Consider the following 18,191-nt stretch of genomic DNA (forward strand, 5'->3'; position numbering starts at 1 on the left):
AAGTCATTTAGTCTATTCTTTAAAGTATTTGATATTCAAAATTAACAGTTACCTTTGTTCAGTTTAAATAAATAAAAATATTGTGAAGTAAATGGTTGTGAGTATATGTGGCTATTCCACAAATATTATTGTATATTTTTATATTTTAATTTAGTGCTTTTATAATGGCAGCAAAAGGCAGTGCTGCCAAAATCACAGCATAGGTGCAATGCTATCATCATGCAAATTCCAGTATTATAGTACTCGTCTCTCAATGTCTAATGCAAATTGCATTTGAATTATGACATTGCACATATGTTGTCATTCTCCCCATTCCCCATGGTGTCTATAGTTATTCATTCATTCATTCATTCATTCATTCATTCATTCATTCTGTTCATTCATTTCCGATTGACAAGTCCCTACAGTTTTCTTGGCAAGGTTTTTCAGAAGTGGTTTGCCATTGCCTCCTTCCTAGGGATGAGAGAAAGTGACTGGCCTACGGTCACCCAGCTGGCTTTGTGCCTAAGATGGGGCTAGAATTCAGGTTCTTCTGGTTTTTAGCCTGATGCCTTAACTACTACACAAAACTGGCTCTCCTATATTTATAGCCTGCCATTATTTGGAAGAGATAAAAGCAATACACATTGCTTTAAATGAATAGTCTTCATTTTATCCTTATAATAATGCTTTGATATAGGATGAAGTAAGAAAAAGTGACTGACTTGAATTCAACTCAATGGGCTCCATAAGTACTATTGCATCTTTGATATGTGGACTACAGTCCTATGATAGGATAGATTTGTCAATGGAAAAGTGTTCCTTTGCTGTCAATTAGCCAATTTAATGAATAGAAATAACATCTTGTTGGGGTAGATTAAGGGATAAATAATGTCTTGGGCGCTCCACTCTCAAAAATGGAAAATCTTAAATGTCTCATATAGCTATGATTCTGAATCTTTTTCCTAATGTGACAAATGGATAGTTTCCTATATCATTGCCTGGTATAAAAAATGGTGATTTCTCTGAATACATTCTTCTGCCAACCCCTATCTTTGTTTTCTTATCATCTAATACTGATTTCTGTGTGTGACTTTAAAAGACACCATCCCAAATTGGCCTAACTGGCAAACTTCCATTAGCAAAAGCAGCACTTGGTCTGCTGCTCAGATCATGAACTTCTTCCAAAAAAATACAACAAATAAAATAATAAATGGGATACAACCTCATAAATTTCCCATATGATTATGTAGAGATGGCAAAGAATTATTAATTGAATTATATCTCATAAATAGAGAGCCTGAAGAATTCTGGGTTCAGTTCTGTGACTTTATTAAAGATGAGGGAAACAAAAATATCTCGAGTTGAAGAAAATGAAATATGACAAAATGGTTGTTTGCTAATATGTTGAAAATAGATGAAAAAAGGCAGATAGTAAAAGCAACAGAGATAGATGAAAATCTGTCAACTTTAGGATTGAGTTCCAGAGAAGGGCAAGAAGAGACAAGGAGTAACAGCTAAATGAGCAATTAATAGGAAGTGAGGGTGATTTAATATGAAAGATAAGCTATTTTATTTAAGAAAATTGCATAAATTGAAGGAAACTTTACCTGAGTATAATAAAAGACAGGGCAAAGATGTACTGACAAAGAGGAAATTGTTCAAATATACAGTAGATCCCAAGTCTTTGATATGTAAAATCACTGAACCAGAGTTAGTCATTCTGAAAAATGAAGTTAAATGGGCCCGAGAAAATATTGCTAATGACAAAGCTACAGGAGTTGATAAGATAGCAACCAAACTGTTTAAAATTTTGCAAGATGATGCAATTAACATGCTACTTGCAGTTTATAAGCACATATAAAAAACATAGCAGTGACCAACAGATTGGAAAAGATAAATTTATATTCTGACACAAAAAAGGGTAGTGCCAAAAAATCTTGAACTCATATAATTTAAAGATTTTGTGATCCAGATTTCAATAATATGTGGAATACGAACTCCCAGATCTGCATACTGGATTCAGGTGAGATTGAGGCTCTCTAGCTCATATTGCTAACATTTGATAAATAAAGAAAAGGGCAAGGGAGTCTAAAACATTTTTTCTTTTTTGGTTATACTAAAGCTTTGGATTCTGTAGATCACACCAAACTGTTGCATATTCCTGAAAATTGGATATACTGGGCTATTGAAAAATTTGTACATTGGCCTAGAAGCATCATTTAGAATGGAATATGGAATGACAAGGAAGAGGGACCGACCAAGGGCAAGATGGATAGATGATATTCTAGAGGTGACGGACTCGTCCTGGGGGAGCTGTGGGTGTTGACAACCGACAGGAAGCTCTGGCGTGGGCTGGTCCATGAAGTCATGAAGAGTCGGAAGCGACTGAATGAATAAACAACAATGGAATGACAAAATGGATCAAAATTAGAAAAGGAGTGCACCAAGTTATATACTATTATATTTATTTCACTTGTATGCAGTGTCATGAGGAATATTGCACTAGAAGAAAATAGCAATTGGAATTAAAATTACTGGGAGAAATATCAGCAACCTCAGATTTGCTGATAACACCACTTTGACAGATAGGAGTAAGGAAAATTTAAGGAATATCTTACTGAAGGTGAAATATGAAACTGCAAAAGCAATTTTGCCTCTTAAAGATTTTTTTAAAAGTTAGTGCTGATCCAGTGCATGTAGGCTGAGAAAAAACTAAGTAGGAACAAACTTTATCTTCTCAGGCAGGTGCAACAATTCACAGAACTGATGATACAGCTATAAAATAATGAGTTATCTTCCACTTGGGAGAAAGACTAGACAGATCTATACAAAATATTAAAATATAGAAACATCACGTTGTATTGTCAAGCCCAAGTTTTTCCAAATTGTAACATATGGCTGTGAAAGCTCTATCATCAGAGTGCCTGAATGTAGGAAATTTCCTGAATCTAGACTTGTGGTGCAGAATCTTTTTGAGAGTATCTCAGTGCATGAGAAGAACTAATCATTCAGTGAAGCTAAAATATAAATATTTTGGACACATAATGTGAAAACAAGAGTCATTGGAGAATACCATGATGTTTGAAATAATTTTTTTAAAAAATTATTTATTTATTTATTTTCTATCCCACCTTATTATTTTCATAAATAACTCAAGGTGGGGAACATACCTATTACTCCTTCCTTCTCCTATTTTCCCCACAACAGCAACCCTGTGAGGTGAGTTGGGCTGAGAGAGAGGGACTGGCCCAAGGTCACCCAGCTGGCTTTCATGCCTCAGTCTCAGTCTCCTGGTTTCTAGCCCATTGCCTTAACCACTAAACCAAACTGGCTCTAAAATAAATATAAAATAGAATAAATATTCATTATATATTCATTATATAAATGAAGATTTCTAGTTACTATTACTGATGACAGAGGCATGATCTTACCAAAAATGAAAGAAGCATTGACTGATAACCCTGCTGAAATAATGTCCATTGCATCACAATAGATCAGAAGCAACTGAACAACAACAGCAAAGGGGAGTTTAATGTATATATTTCATTTATTTAATACATATAACCCATATTTTTCTAGGCAATTTCTCTTCAAGGTATTAATCATATGCACAGCATTTAACTTCAATATTCCATCTAAGAATATTTTTATTTTATCATAGAAGGAATACTGGACATGAATGGGTTGGGAGTGCTGTAAGTGACTGTATTCCATATTTCAAAAATGTATTGAGAATCATTATGTTCAGTCAGATCCCAAATTAGAAAGAAGGTGCTGCCTGAGTCCTAATGAAAACAAAATAACATTTTATTTCCTTGTACAATCATATTTTGTGCTTCACTTATAAAGATATGAATTCAGTGCTGATTCATGATGAGCAGTTAATGGACATAACATATACTTCTGCCAATGTTAAACTGCATTTTGGTTGTGTTAGATGGCAATTAAATGTTTCAATAATTAGGAAAAAAGGATACAAAGGCAGCATACTATAGTATATCCACATTATTTGATTATATGTAAATTGTTCCTTTGTCATGGCTAAAAGGTTTACCTGCCCTTCATACAAGAATTTGTTTCCCTTATTAAAGGAAGTAATTATTGTACAACAAAAATGGAAAACATACATCTTGGAAAAAAACGTCTTGAAACTTCAGTGTGGTTGTATAAACTTGATTTGGCTGATGATATCATTACTAGCTTTCAAAAAAGCATAGATAATTGGGGTAAAATTATGTCCAGACTGTTGTATGATATTAAAAAAAAAGAAAACAGATATTGTGTGCCAAACGTATCTCCAGCTGCTGTCAATCCTAGCACTTTAATGTTCTAGGATAGAAAGGACAACATTCCTGCTATCCGCAGCAAACTCCCATGTGGCGGATGTGTTGGAAAGAAGAAAGATCAAAGAGCCACCTACTGACCCTACCTATTGTACGGCCATGTCATCTTCTGTCAATGACATGCTGTAATAAGCAAGATATGTATGCACCTCATGCTTGTTCAAGATTTAGCAGATATTTCCCTTGCACTTGCTTGCCTTTGTATAAGCTGTGTGTGTTTGAATGAAAGTAATTGAACAGGACATAATAGAAGATCAGGAAATCACTGTCAATATATTTTCATTAGAAAGGAAAATGAAAGAAAATAGACCATTCCTAGAGCCAAGATAAATATTTGTAACAAATTTACGTACTATAGAATGTGAATAGGTGTGGCAAACATTCATGGTGTGCTAATTAATATGTTTTTTGTGAATTTAAAATTCTTTTTTTTTTCTCCTCACTTTTAATATTTTGTCTTTTAATTGAAAAAAAAGATCACAAAACTGCAGATTTAATTTCTGATTGCTTAACAGGATGATTTATAGTTTATTCCATGTCTGAAGTATGATTCAGTATGCCAAGAAAACAGCAGAACACATTTTATGTGATTGATTAATCACATAATTTAAATAAACTAATTTATTTTAAATTAGTTTGGGTAAGTGCTAATGTAATAATGGGATAGTTTTGTCCCCTCCCCCCTTTTCCTTCTTTTGACCATATGGATATTTTTACATGGGAATATTCCTTTCTTTGACTTTGGACTGTAGAATAGCTTGTATGTGCATATATATATAATATATGTATATGTATATGTGTATGTATATGTGTATGTATATGTATATATAGTTCATAGATCTGGGTTACCCAATAGCATATCCTCTACATGTGTTGGACATAATATTTTATTATCCTCATTCAGCATGGATAAGCTTGTGTCATTTAACACAACAGATTACAACACATCTGCCAGTACCTAAGGAAAACATAAAGAACGTAGGAATCATATATATGAAAAATGTTTCAGTTAGATTTATTATTATATATATATATATATATATATATATATATATATATATATATAAGTATTACATTAATTTTATTAGATTAATGTTAAAATTTGAGCAAAAAATAGATCACTAAGTTCTTTCTCCTCTCTTAAAATACTTGCACCAAGGATCATCATATGCAGGAGATTGAAAACAAACAAATGAAAGTACTTTTTCACATTGGATAATTAACCTAGGAAATTAATTACCACAAGTCATGGTGATGACCACTACCCTGGATGGCTTCAAAAAGGGATTTGAAAAATTCATGGAGATAGGTCTATCAAGGGCTATTTGTCTTTAAGACTCGTTATTATTTTTGTGTTCAGGACAGCATGGTTCCAAACACTAGTTGCAAGGAGTAATTGTCAAAAATGGTATACCTCTCCCCCTTTTGCTTGTGAATATCCCACAGACATGTGCTTAGTTCCTGTGGCTAGACTATGATGGGCCTTTGCTTGATCCAGTTGAGTTATTCTTCTTAATGTCTTTGATCTGGTAGTTAAAAGTGCTGTTAATTACAGCTAGGTAACTTGGTTTTAAAATGCAGACTTTGGTATGAAGCTCCCTGGATATTCTGAACTAGTCATTCTGCCTTAATTTAGCATAACTCACAGCAGTATTGTAGATAAAATAGGTAATAGCTCATGTCCTTAAATTCTTTCAAGGAATGGGGAAAGCAATCAGAGTAATTAATAGCAGAAGAATAGAAAATAATGTTACATCATCAGCATACAATTATTCTTTGAGTAATGTCATAGTGAAACGTTACCCTGAATACTATATATTAAAATAAATACTATTTATTTACCACATGCCCTTACCTCCTCAAGAAGAAATGGGCAAATGGACTGGGTGAAATATCAGTTATTTTAATTTTTTAAAAAAATATCAGATTTTTTAAAACCAAAAATCATGGAAAAATCATATTTTATTATTTTATTTTATTTTATTTTATTTTATTTTATTTTATTTTATTTTATTTTATTTTATTTTATTTTAATGAATCAGAGACAAGAATCAGCTTTATGTTTTTTTTTTAAATTGGAATATAGAAAATCTGTACCTAGAAATATTTAAATTAGAATTCAAGAATTTACTTCTACAGGGAAGATTATATATTAGATATGATGTGATATGATATGATATGATATTGTACTGTACTGTATTGTATTATTATTTTTTTAAAAGAACCCTTTAAAAATAAGTATTCACAACTCTATTTAAAAATAATTTAAAAATTGTAAAGATTATTGGTGTGGCTATTATTGGTGTTACTGGTACCTTTATTCTTTTTCTTTTCTTTTAATTTCCTTTCTTGACCTCTTTATTTTGACTGTAAGGGTCCCTCTAATCCTGATTTTACATTTGTATATTTTATTTTAGTCTGATACATTGAAGCAAGGACCATACTACTTTTCAAACTAGCAAATTCATTCATTCCAATAGAGAATAATTATATCTCACTGTTTGAACAATGTAGTATAAAAATTGGAGGCTGTTTGAACAACAACAACAAAAAAATCTAAATAAGACTTACTCTAATGCTCTTTTGAAATGAGAATTTAACTAAAGCACTCTAAAGTCCCCTGCTGCGCTCAGGCAAGTTGAAATTAATTCAAGACGGCAGATAAAAATTTTAACCAGCCCGAGTGGAGATGACGGATGTGACAGCTCTCAGTTAAAATGTCTTTTAGTGGCAAATGCATGCATATTAGTCAAGTGATGTGACATAACTGTCCTGGGCGAGAGAAGATGAACCATTGACCATTTGCATGAAGAACAAAGAAAAATCTTAAGGGATAAGAGATGGAACAAGAAAGAAGATAAAACTAAATATAATTTAGTCTACCTCTAGTTTAAAAGAATTTAAGTGATTTAACCTTTTAGTCTTTTTCTCCATTTTGTAATGAATAAATTAAAAAAGGATGCAAACATGAATTTAAAATGAGACACACATAACTTATTAAGAAAGGAAAATGCAACCACAACCACTTCCTGTGGACACTGATCTGGCAGTAAACTTTACTGAAAATAAATAGGATTGTGCTGTATATGTTCATATACTAAAAATAAAAGTAAAATGCAAAAATAATCCTTCAAAATACTCTGCCTATTCCCTCCCCCCCATCTCTGCTGTTTTGGCCGCCCTGCACAGTGTCACTCGGTGGCCACTGTGCTGGGGCTGAAGTAGAGGCCCAGGGTCTTCAGCAGTCTCAGATGGCTGCCACTGCCCCTTGGCCTCGACTTCAGCCCCAGCATCACCACCACCACCACCACCAAGGAGTGCCACCTCAAGCCATGAGTCATGGCCAGCCACCCCAGTGCCACAGCGCAAAATCCCAGCCACCTCTGCCACCCTGCTGGGATTACCATTGCTGGAATTACTGTTGCTAAGTGATGCAGTAATGTGATACTGCACTTTACAACTGATATTGCAACTTTTAGCAATGGAAATTTCAGTCCCAATTACTGTCATAACTCATGGACTACCTGTACTTCATTTTACATTAAGCTTGTATAAAGTTTCAGTTAATCTTGAAATAGAATATCTAAAATTTATTTTATTTTTTATAGGCTTAATATGTTTTATAGGCTGCCCAAATGACTCTGGGCAGTTTATAACCAAAAAAAAAATGTTAAGGAAAAATACAGTAGACCAAAAAAGTGAAGCACAAAACCAAAACCAAAATAAATCCAAACAAAATAAAATAAAACCAAAATTAATACAGTCAAGAAAATGAAAGACAGGCCAGCATAGGCCAGGCCAGTATAATTCATGAGTCACAGGCCAGTATAATTCATGAGTAAGTGACGTTTATTGTTTTAAATATGATCGTTTTTAGATGGACTTTCAGAAACATCACTCGAAGTCATAGTAGTTCTTAGTTAGATTTGTCAGGATTATCAAGTTTTTTTAGTATCATTCTACTTATTTATTTTAATCAAATTGTATCTCAATAACTTTCAATATAGCGCCCCTATTTGTTAAGGATTTGAATTGGGATTGGAGATGAATGTAAACTTCTGTTCCTGTATAGTCATATACAAACATGCAAATAGAGAAAGAAGCATAAACATATTTACACACAAATATTTCTCCTTTACACAAAGAAGATAAAATGGATCAGCAAAATTGGAGAGTTCCTGAATTAGATATAATCAGCTTTATTCCCAGTTATTTTAAATACATAAACAATCTACCATTTTCCCTCAAACAATTATTTTGTGTCATATGATAACTCTTCTGAAGTGAAAAAAAACCCAGTTAATTAAAACTTATATAGCAATCTAGAACAATTCAGCTATAGAGACAATTTATCTAAATAGTGCTTAACTTTGAATATACATGTATAGGATTGTGAAGGCTCTATAAGTTAACATAGGAAACTTTTAAAAAGCTCTCTGAAAAACCTATTATGTACTATTTCTCTTCAAAAGAAGTTCTGAAGAGTTCTTTCTAGGTAGGGCTAGTTTATTAATAACAAAACATAATAGGTTTTATGTGACTTCTTTGTAGATTTTATTATATTACACAATAACAGTACAAAATTTGAACATAGTTTATTATATTCACATCATACTGAAATAACTGAAACAGGAGACCAAAAGTTCTGCAGTCCTCCTCCATAAATAAATATCTGATAGTGATGCAAGATTAAGGGATTAAATTATTTACCACACTTTGAGAGAAGATACTGTACAGTGTCATAAGTCATGACTCAGGTTGTGTTCATCTATTGTTGTCTGCTGCCGCTGACTGACAGATTATACTGTAGTTGCAATAGAGATATGCGGTGATGCAGTTTGGTACTAATGGATGTCAGCTGCCAAAATGTTTCTCCTAAATGTGAGAGGTTAAAAAAGAGGCCATGGATAAATTGAGATCAGCAGCTGTGTAATCTGTTCAGAGTGTAGAAACAGAGGAAGAGTAGTCATAGGAAAAGAAAGATAAATTGAGGCAAAATGAGAAAACAGGGATAGAAGACGAGTGAATGGAGGACAGTTATGACGGCTGGAGATTGGTACTTGGTATAGGGAAAAAACTCACCACATCTGACTAAAAGTGTATGTGTATGTACGTATGTCTGTATGAATGTGTGTATATATATGTGTGTGTGTGGGGTGTGTGTGTGTATGTGTTAGTAAAAATCTGATGGCAGATTATGGAGCTTCAGTTCGTGGTTTGTTTGCAAGATATAGCTCATAGGGAAGAGAAAGTCCTTATTAAAAAAAAAAAAACACAAATACTAAACGTTTAGTATCCTAGGAAAACAAAACAAAAATAGTAGCAACAGCACTGCTACCTGTAGCAGCCTGAAACCTACAGTGTATCAGTGGCCTGTTTAATTAGAGTACAGTATCTGTTTTTGGTCAACATTATCATTGCCTTAGAGGCCTCAGAAGGAATAAGTGTGGAATTTATTCTAAGCCTGAAGCAAGCTGTAGCCAATATGGCAGGCCAGCCCTGAAAATAGATTGCCTTTTGCAGAGAAGGTACTTTGTGGGTTGAGTCAAGGTGAAGGCTACTTTTTCTGTGGTTTTCATTTTAGTTCATGTACTTGTGAAAATTTCCACATAGCATAAATGGGAGGGCCCTCCAATTATGGTTGGTACTTTTAGGTAGACTGAAGTATGATATTGGAACAGTAATATGCCAAATGAAGACAATTTAGACATATTGTGCCTATCTGCACTTCTGATTACTGCCTAGTCTAAATGAACTATGATAACCAAATAGATTACTTTCTGCATTGCTGATACTGATGTGAAAACCAGGTTGAAGTATAGTGTGATTTCTGTTATCTGTGATTTAACTGTGCATGAAAATCCTGACCTGTATATGTATCCAAAAGAATAACACTTTTTCCTCATCTGACATGGCAGGGCAAATTTAACAGTAAGGGGGGTATTAAATGTCAGTGCCAACCTGTGTAAATGTCAGATAGAACAGATGAAACAGACTCAATATCTCTGTACTGGCAGTGGCATATTCGGGTTGGAAATCAACTGTGGTAACAGTAACATGAAAGGCAAGTTAGTAAATCTTGTCTGGTAGAAGGTTCTCCAGTGCAGCAGGCTGATGATAATCACCTACACATTTTGATTCCTAGTCGACCAAGTGATGCTGTCAATGTCTAGATGGGAATGATGGGGAAGATTACGTTTGATGACAAGAGGCTCAAACTTAACCTTGGCAAGACTAAGTAGCTAGGGTTAATGGCTCTTCTGGTTCTGGTGATTTCCCATGTTTGGTTCTGAATGGGGTGGCACTTACGTGTTTAGAGCTGGTACATACTTTGGGATCTGTCTGAATTCATAGTTCCTACTCAGATAGAAAGTGGCATCTCCAGCCTTCACACAGTTTTATCTGGTACTCCAAATCTGCCCTTTTCTGATTGGGAATCCCTTCTCACAAACACGTATGATGTGGTCACCTTGAAAGTATATTATGCAATACATTTTACGAGGGGCTGCCATGTGGACTTTACAGCTGGTCCAGAATGCAGTGGCAAGAGTTATGGGTTATGGGTACACCTCAGCACATCTGTGTAATACCTCTGCTGCACAAGCTGCATTATTTACCAATCAGTTTCTAGATTCAAGCCCTTTGTGTCATGGGGCATGGCTATTTGATGATCATCCCTCACTTACTATTTTTTTCTGCCACATAAGATCTGGCAAGGTGGGTGTGCTATGTGTCCTATATATTAAGCAATACCATCTAGGAAGCATGTCTTCTCTATTGTGGCACTTGACCTAGAATAGCATTCAAGGTTCAAACCATCCCAGTCCTACAAGATTCTAGATGCTTCTTAAAAACTTGGCTTGTTCCCCAAACTCTGGGATAGGTTGGTAGTGTGTCCATTTTATGTGAATTGTTTATTTTGACTGTAATACGTTATATTCATTTATGGCCAGTCTTGAATCCTGAAGACTACATGAGATCTGGTCATTTGCTTTCTTAAAGATCCTTTATAGCTGATTCTCCACCATCTTCTTACTGCCTTGGGAGGAAGGCAATAATGACTAAGAAAAGATAATAAAGAATAAGTATATTTCTAGGACAAAAAAGAGGACAGTGAAAACTGGACATGGAGAATAGACCATGAAACAGAAGCAAAAGGAGGAGAGGACATGCTAATGGTAATAATAAACACTGTTGAATTACTGATTTGGAACCAGAAGGCTGTCATTCCCCCTAGGTCCTGTTGTGATTCTTCATTGTGGTGATGGGGGAATGAAGAATTCCATGACTGTATGCCAAGAGTATATAATCCCAGCATAAACACACAAAGTGTGAAGCTCATCCCAGCTGCCCAGCTAAAGCAAGCGGGGACCTATATTGTGCAGCAGTGATATAGGAAGATGCTGGGAATGGAAGATCATTTTAGTAACAATGACAAAGGAATAATTTCATAGTGCAATGGAAAAGGCAATGGTAAACCATTCCTGTACTGTATTTTATGAGGAAACCACATAAAAAGATTGATGATGCCGTGCCAGATTACCTCAGGTTGGATGGTACTCAATATGCTCCTGAGGAACAGCTGGGGATCTTTCAGCCTACTAATGATGTTTAAGACATGGCTGGATAAATCTTTTGAGACATCAAGTTGCCTTGCTAGAAAAAGAAATCCAAAGCTGCAAAGACAGAATTACAATGGGAACATGGAAGATAAGAAGCATGAACATGGTGAAAGATGAAATGAATCAATGACACTTCGATATACTAGGCATCATCTAATTGAGATGGACAGGAATTGGATAATTTCAGTCAGAAGATCACACTGTTTACTACAGGACATGAAAAACAAAGAGGAATGGCATTGCTTTTGTAGCCAGAAAGTCTATTATAAGGACAGTACTTGGATACAATGCATTCAGTTTATCAATACATTAATTAGACTATGTAGATAACCTTTTAACAAGACAATTATCCAAGTTCATGCACCAACCACTGATGTAGAAGAGGAGTGACAAGTTTTATGATCAGGTTCTATTTGAAAACAACAATTCATGCAAGTAAGATGTGCTGCTTGTGGTTGGAGACTGAAATGCCAAGTTGGAAATATTCAAGAAAAAACATAGTTGGATTGTAGGGCCTAAGAAACTGAAATTAAGTAGGGGAACAACTTATCCATTTCTGAAGTGCTATCAGAATGATGTATATACTTTTCCTTAAGCTCTCAGAGAAGAGAGAGATAGATGTTACATTATGTCATGCTCCCATGTATAGGGTATATCTCTTCCTGAAACTGCTGACTCCCAGGACTGAAAAGCTAATGCATTGCATATGAGCATCTAAAGATGAAGGTCAGTGAATTCAGTTCCTGGCTATTTGTGCCTAAAGAGTCCCAATAAGGATGAAATCTTGGTGGTCAATATAACTTCTAAATTTCCACAAATCCAATTATTTATTTATTGATAACATAGTCTTCAAATAACCAAAATGATGCTTATATACATGGACAGATGGAATACCCAGAATCAAATTGGTTACTTTATTGGTAGAAGAAGGTGGAACAGCTCAGTTATAACAGCAAAGACTTCGCTGTGGGCTAACTATGAAACTATGGAACAGGAACTATAAATTGCTAATATATAAGTTCCAAGTTAGCTGAAGTGGAATAACAAAGCCAACCAGTTCACACAATGTAGTCTTGAGCATATACAAAATACTTTTGAATAAAAGTTGCTGAAGCATTTGAAAAAGAGAACACATTGCCAACCATTTAGAATGAGGGTAGGATTTTTATGTTTTAGGCTTATGTAGGAGCAAGTGGTATCAAGTATTTATAGGACAGAAAAATAACAATTGTAGAATGACCTTTACAGTTATCAACCTGTGGATATTAGTGGAAAGATTTCATGCACACAGTTTATGCAAGGGAGCCTAAGACTGTTTCTTAACTAACAGCTTCAAAAAATTTCAAAAATAAGAATAGAAAGACTTCTAGATGGCTACAGGAAAAAAACTTGAAAACTATTATTTTTTTTTACAAAGTACTAAATGAAAGATTGTCCAAACTTTTGCACCATCAGTTATCACTGTTTTCTTATTTTGAATCTGTAAACAACTTGTTTATAGATTCACAGTAAGAAAACGGTGATATCTAAACAGTAAAGCATGGATTCATCTATTTGTAGAAAGATGCAGTGTTTCAGTTTGTACTATGTAGAGGTTCATAACTTACTTGGTTCTGTTTTAGGATTTCATCAAAATGTGATTTGACCAGGGATTCCTAAATTTTGCAAATAACTATCTATGAGTTCCTTAATTGTATTGAAATCTGTATTTGGTGATCATTTTGAAGTAATTATACATCATGTAGATTGAAAACATCTATTTATTCTTTATATATATTCATCATTTTTCCTCTTAGTTTATCTTCTCAGGGTTAGGCTATCAGAGAACATGTGAATGACAATTACCATGTATTTCCTGATGTAAATAACCTGGAAGAGTAATTAAATATAAATAGATATACATTCTCTCTCACACACACTTTCATACTATTTATTTAATTTTTTGTAGCTGTCCTGAATAGGAAATTCTTTTTTCAACAGGATAAGACATGCTGGTCTAAACCCACATTGCAATGACATATTATAATTCCTACATGATAGATTTTGTTCCATTATAAAAAAATAACTGAAGGACCATAAGTAATTCAGAAAAATTGGGAATGTATAAGATCTGTACTAGTGACAAGCACTAACAGGCTATTAGATATAGATCATGTCCAGTGTAATTCCATATAAATGGCTGTGCTTTTATTTCTTTTTCTGTACTATAGATTATAATTTCATTTTAGGAAAATAAGAAAATAAGTGAATGGTGAGATTACTGATTATACCCTGCAGAAAGAACAAAGATAGAAAAATGTTTTGCTGAATGTGTCTGATAACCAAAATACCTTCAGGACCTGAAAGATGTTCTAAATGTGGAATTATTCCACCTTGTTCAAAAGCCACAGCTCTGTAAGTAACAGAGATGGGAGAAGGAAGCTTTTGAAATTGGTTCTTTGCATTAGATAACAATTAAATATATAATCAAAGGATGTACAGATTCAGTGATATTTAATGGGTGCTTGCCTATTTATATTTTGCTTTTATATATCAATCAATGTTTCTTAAATGTATAGATATATAAACCCATTTCTTGTGTGTGGATGCAGAGAGTAAAAGTTAACTATGGTATTTAATACATGGAAATACACTTTATACCGCTAAGTTGGGAAATCTCTGACCCTCCAAGTGCTGCTGAAGAGCTCTTATAACTGTAAACAGCATGACCAATGATGAAGAATGGTAACTCTTAAGATAATAGTATTTGAAGGCTGCAGGCATCTTGCTCTTTTTATGTGAGTTAGATCAATATGCCACATAATTCAAAACTATCTAGCAGACTGATAAATTCACCAGAGTTTCATCAATAATCTTTCCTAGTCTTATCTGGAGGTGTTGGGAATTAAATATGGGGATTCTGTCTGTCAAACATGTGTCTCTACTCTGAGCTACAGATCATTATCAGCAGGACCAGGTAAGGACTCCGGAGAGTCATCATAGGATATTTCCAGATTCAGAATTGTATTATGGGTAGGCAAAGGAAAGTATAAAATATATTCTGGCTGCCTGCCTTTTACCATGTAAACTGTCATCTTATCCTCTTTATCCTAAAACACAAAGTTCAGTTACTCACTTTGGAACAGGGTAACAGTAGTTGTATTTTTTTGCAATAAAATTGTCTTACTGATTCTCTTAGTTGTTGCCATAAGAGAATTGCTGAAACGAAGAATGGAGATGGCATTCACTAGTCCCATTGAAAATGGCTGCACGTGAATATGCGTGTGGGGCCATCTAAGGAATTTTCTTAGATGGAGCTATTCTGAATTTTCTGGAAGTTATAGATACTTTAATATAGAAAGGAAGATTATGCTAATCACTTTGAAAAATGCCTGTTGCAGAATGCTAAAGTGATTATTTTCTTCTTTAGCGATAGAAAAACGTACCAGTTTTAATCGTAACTTTTGGAAAATTGATCTCTGAGTCTTAAAAAGGGATTGAAAATGGTGGGTTTTAGGTTGGTTTATACTAGATTCAAAACAATAGACAGAAACTCCAGAGCAAACCTTTGGAAAATCTCAGATTTAAAAAAAAATGTAATTATGTTTAATAATGTGTAATATTATTACTGTAGAACAGCACCAGTATAGTGCAGAACATTACCACCTGTTTCTGTTGTACTTTGTAACAATAATGTAGCCAAAAACTTTCTTGAAGATATGATAAACAGCTCAAAAACATTGAAGCTGTAACTTACTATGCCATTTTTCACTAATAAAAGTTGTATTCCTCACTTTCCTGAACTGAGATTTAAAGTCAGAATAAATTTAGTGTTGCACATGATAGTACTTTTGTGCAATACGATTTTTATCCTTTCAGTTCTACCTGCAGCTCAGTGTACCACGGTCTTCTCCTACACAAATCTGCTCTGAAGGATATCCCCCTCAGAAATACCTTCAAAAGAAAGTCTGCAATAGATTGCACCAATTCTTTATTAATTATAAATTAACCAAGATAAATTGTGGTTTTTGACTTAATAAGACAGACATTCTCCTTACTCATTAATAAATAAATGTAACTTTAGCTTTTATTGACTACAAACTACAACAGGACTAGAAAGAAACATGTTTGATTTGTATAGATTTTAGTATATTTTATAATATTTAGAGCTTAATGCTCCAGTCACATTGCTTCAATCATATATCCCTTGCAATAGCAGGTGGATCTAGTTGTGGCCCTATCTGGTGAGTAACAATCTTCCAACAGTAACTCATGTCATCATCATCATCATCATCATCATCATCATGTCTTTAAATTGCAGCAATGTGATATCCATGGGCCTGTCTTTTAAGATCATTTGGAAACTACAGTTGGTGCAAAATATGGTGGCCTTATCTTGGCTAACTTTATGAGCTAGGAGCTCATAATACTGTGGGTGTTACATTGGCTGCCAGTAAATTTTGGTACAATTCAATGTATGATTTTGATCTATAAATCCCTAAATGGCTGACACTGAGGTATTTGGAGGGCTTTATCCTCCAACCTAAATCAACCTGCTTTACATAATTGTCCAGGAGAGGTTTTTGATTGCTTCCCACTTTTCAGATAGGGTAGGCTGAGGGGAGCTCACCATTGTTTGTTGGTTTGTTTTTTGTTTTATAGCCCCATTGCTTTGGAACAGCCTTGCTTGGCAGTTAGATTGACCTCCTCTGCAATATTGTTCTAGAATATAATAAAGACAGAATTCTTCTGGAAGCATTTGGTAATTAATTTTTACTATGGATTTTTAGTACTGTTCTTAATAACTGTAGGTTGCCAGGAATCCTTGGCAGATTTCACTGTTATTAGGTGTAGTAGTAAACAAATGAAATGTGAATGAGGCATAGTTACACAGGCTTTTGTATTTTTATGCTCCAACAGATAGAATGTTTTAGTATAGAGGAGCTGCACTGACCATAGTTTGGGGAAAAAAACTACAATGGGCACAATTTGGTTAGTTTATGCAGTTTCTATGGTCCATAAACTTATTTCAGGTATTACATAGCTTGAAAACATTAGCTGGTAGAAGAGCTTTTCTCTATTCCTAGCAATACTTGGCTAGCCAGCTATTCAATGATTGCATTATGATATGCAAATACAGGGATATTATTTTTATTACTATTACTATTATTGAAAATACTTCTGAATTTTATGATTCCAGCATATTCCTGTGCATTCATTCTTTCCATTTAAAGTAAGATCTAACTAGTCCCTAGGAGCCATGTTGAAGGTCTAACATAACTAATTGCCAGTTGTGACACTTTGTACATACAAAGACTGAAGCACTTACATAATTATCTGTACAGAGATTTAAGCTTAGATAGAAACTGAGTTGTGGTCATACCACACTTGCCCGGAAAAATTATCCCAGTCTGTGTTTTAGATTATCTAGTTAACTTTTCTACTATGGCTGTCATGAGCACTGATGGTGAGCAGGAGGGGGGCCCTATCCAGGGGGGGAAACGCATGCGTAGTACTGAGGAGTTAAGCAGCCATTCAAAGAGACACAGATCAGACCCGCCTTGACTTTTGGGGTTTACCTGTCTGGGTTTTTCCCACACTTCTTCAGTTTGTTAGGATTTCTGTCTAATGTAGCAGTAATAAAACACTATTCCTGAGACCTATTCCTTGTCTCAGCGTGGTTTCCTGACTGTTATGACAATGGCAACCCATTTGGTTATTAAAATTTTGTTTCTTAAAAGCAGTTTATTTAATTATTAAGAATATTTATATATGCACCCATCTTAAATATATAACTCTAGTCAGTGAACAGTCCTTATAAAACAATATTTTTTTAAAAAATCATTTTGTTGTTTATTCGTTCAGTTGCTTCCCACTCTTCGTGACTTCATGGACCAGCCCACGCCAGAGCTTCCTGTCGGTCGTAAACATCCCCAGCTCCCCCAGGGACGAGTCCATCACCTCTAGAATATCATCTATCCACCTTGCCCTTGGTTGGCCCCTCTTCCTTTTGCCTTCCACTCTCCCTAGCATCAGCATCTTCTCCAGGGTGTCCTGTCTTCTCATTATGTAGCAAAAGTATTTCAGTTTTGCCTTGAATATCATTCCCTCAAGTGAGCAGTCTGGCTTTATTTCTAGGAGTATGGACTGGTTTGATCTTCTTGCAGTCCAAGGCACTCTCAGAATTTTCCTTCAACACCACAGTTCCAAAGCATCTATCTTCCTTCTCTCAGCCTTCCTTATGGTCCAGCTCTTGCAGCCATAT

The 18,191-nt window shown here is 34.6% G+C and overlaps 1 protein-coding gene across 1 annotated transcript in view; it reads left to right on the forward strand.

Moving 5' to 3' along the window:
* ROBO2 (roundabout guidance receptor 2) overlaps positions 1–18,191 on the forward strand; it is an 894,470-nt gene that overhangs the window by 514,049 nt on the left and 362,230 nt on the right. The gene's annotated exons all lie outside the window — the stretch shown is intronic.

This window comes from Candoia aspera, chromosome 5 (assembly GCF_035149785.1).
Source record: "Candoia aspera isolate rCanAsp1 chromosome 5, rCanAsp1.hap2, whole genome shotgun sequence".
NCBI classification, from domain to species: Eukaryota; Metazoa; Chordata; class Lepidosauria; order Squamata; family Boidae; genus Candoia; species Candoia aspera.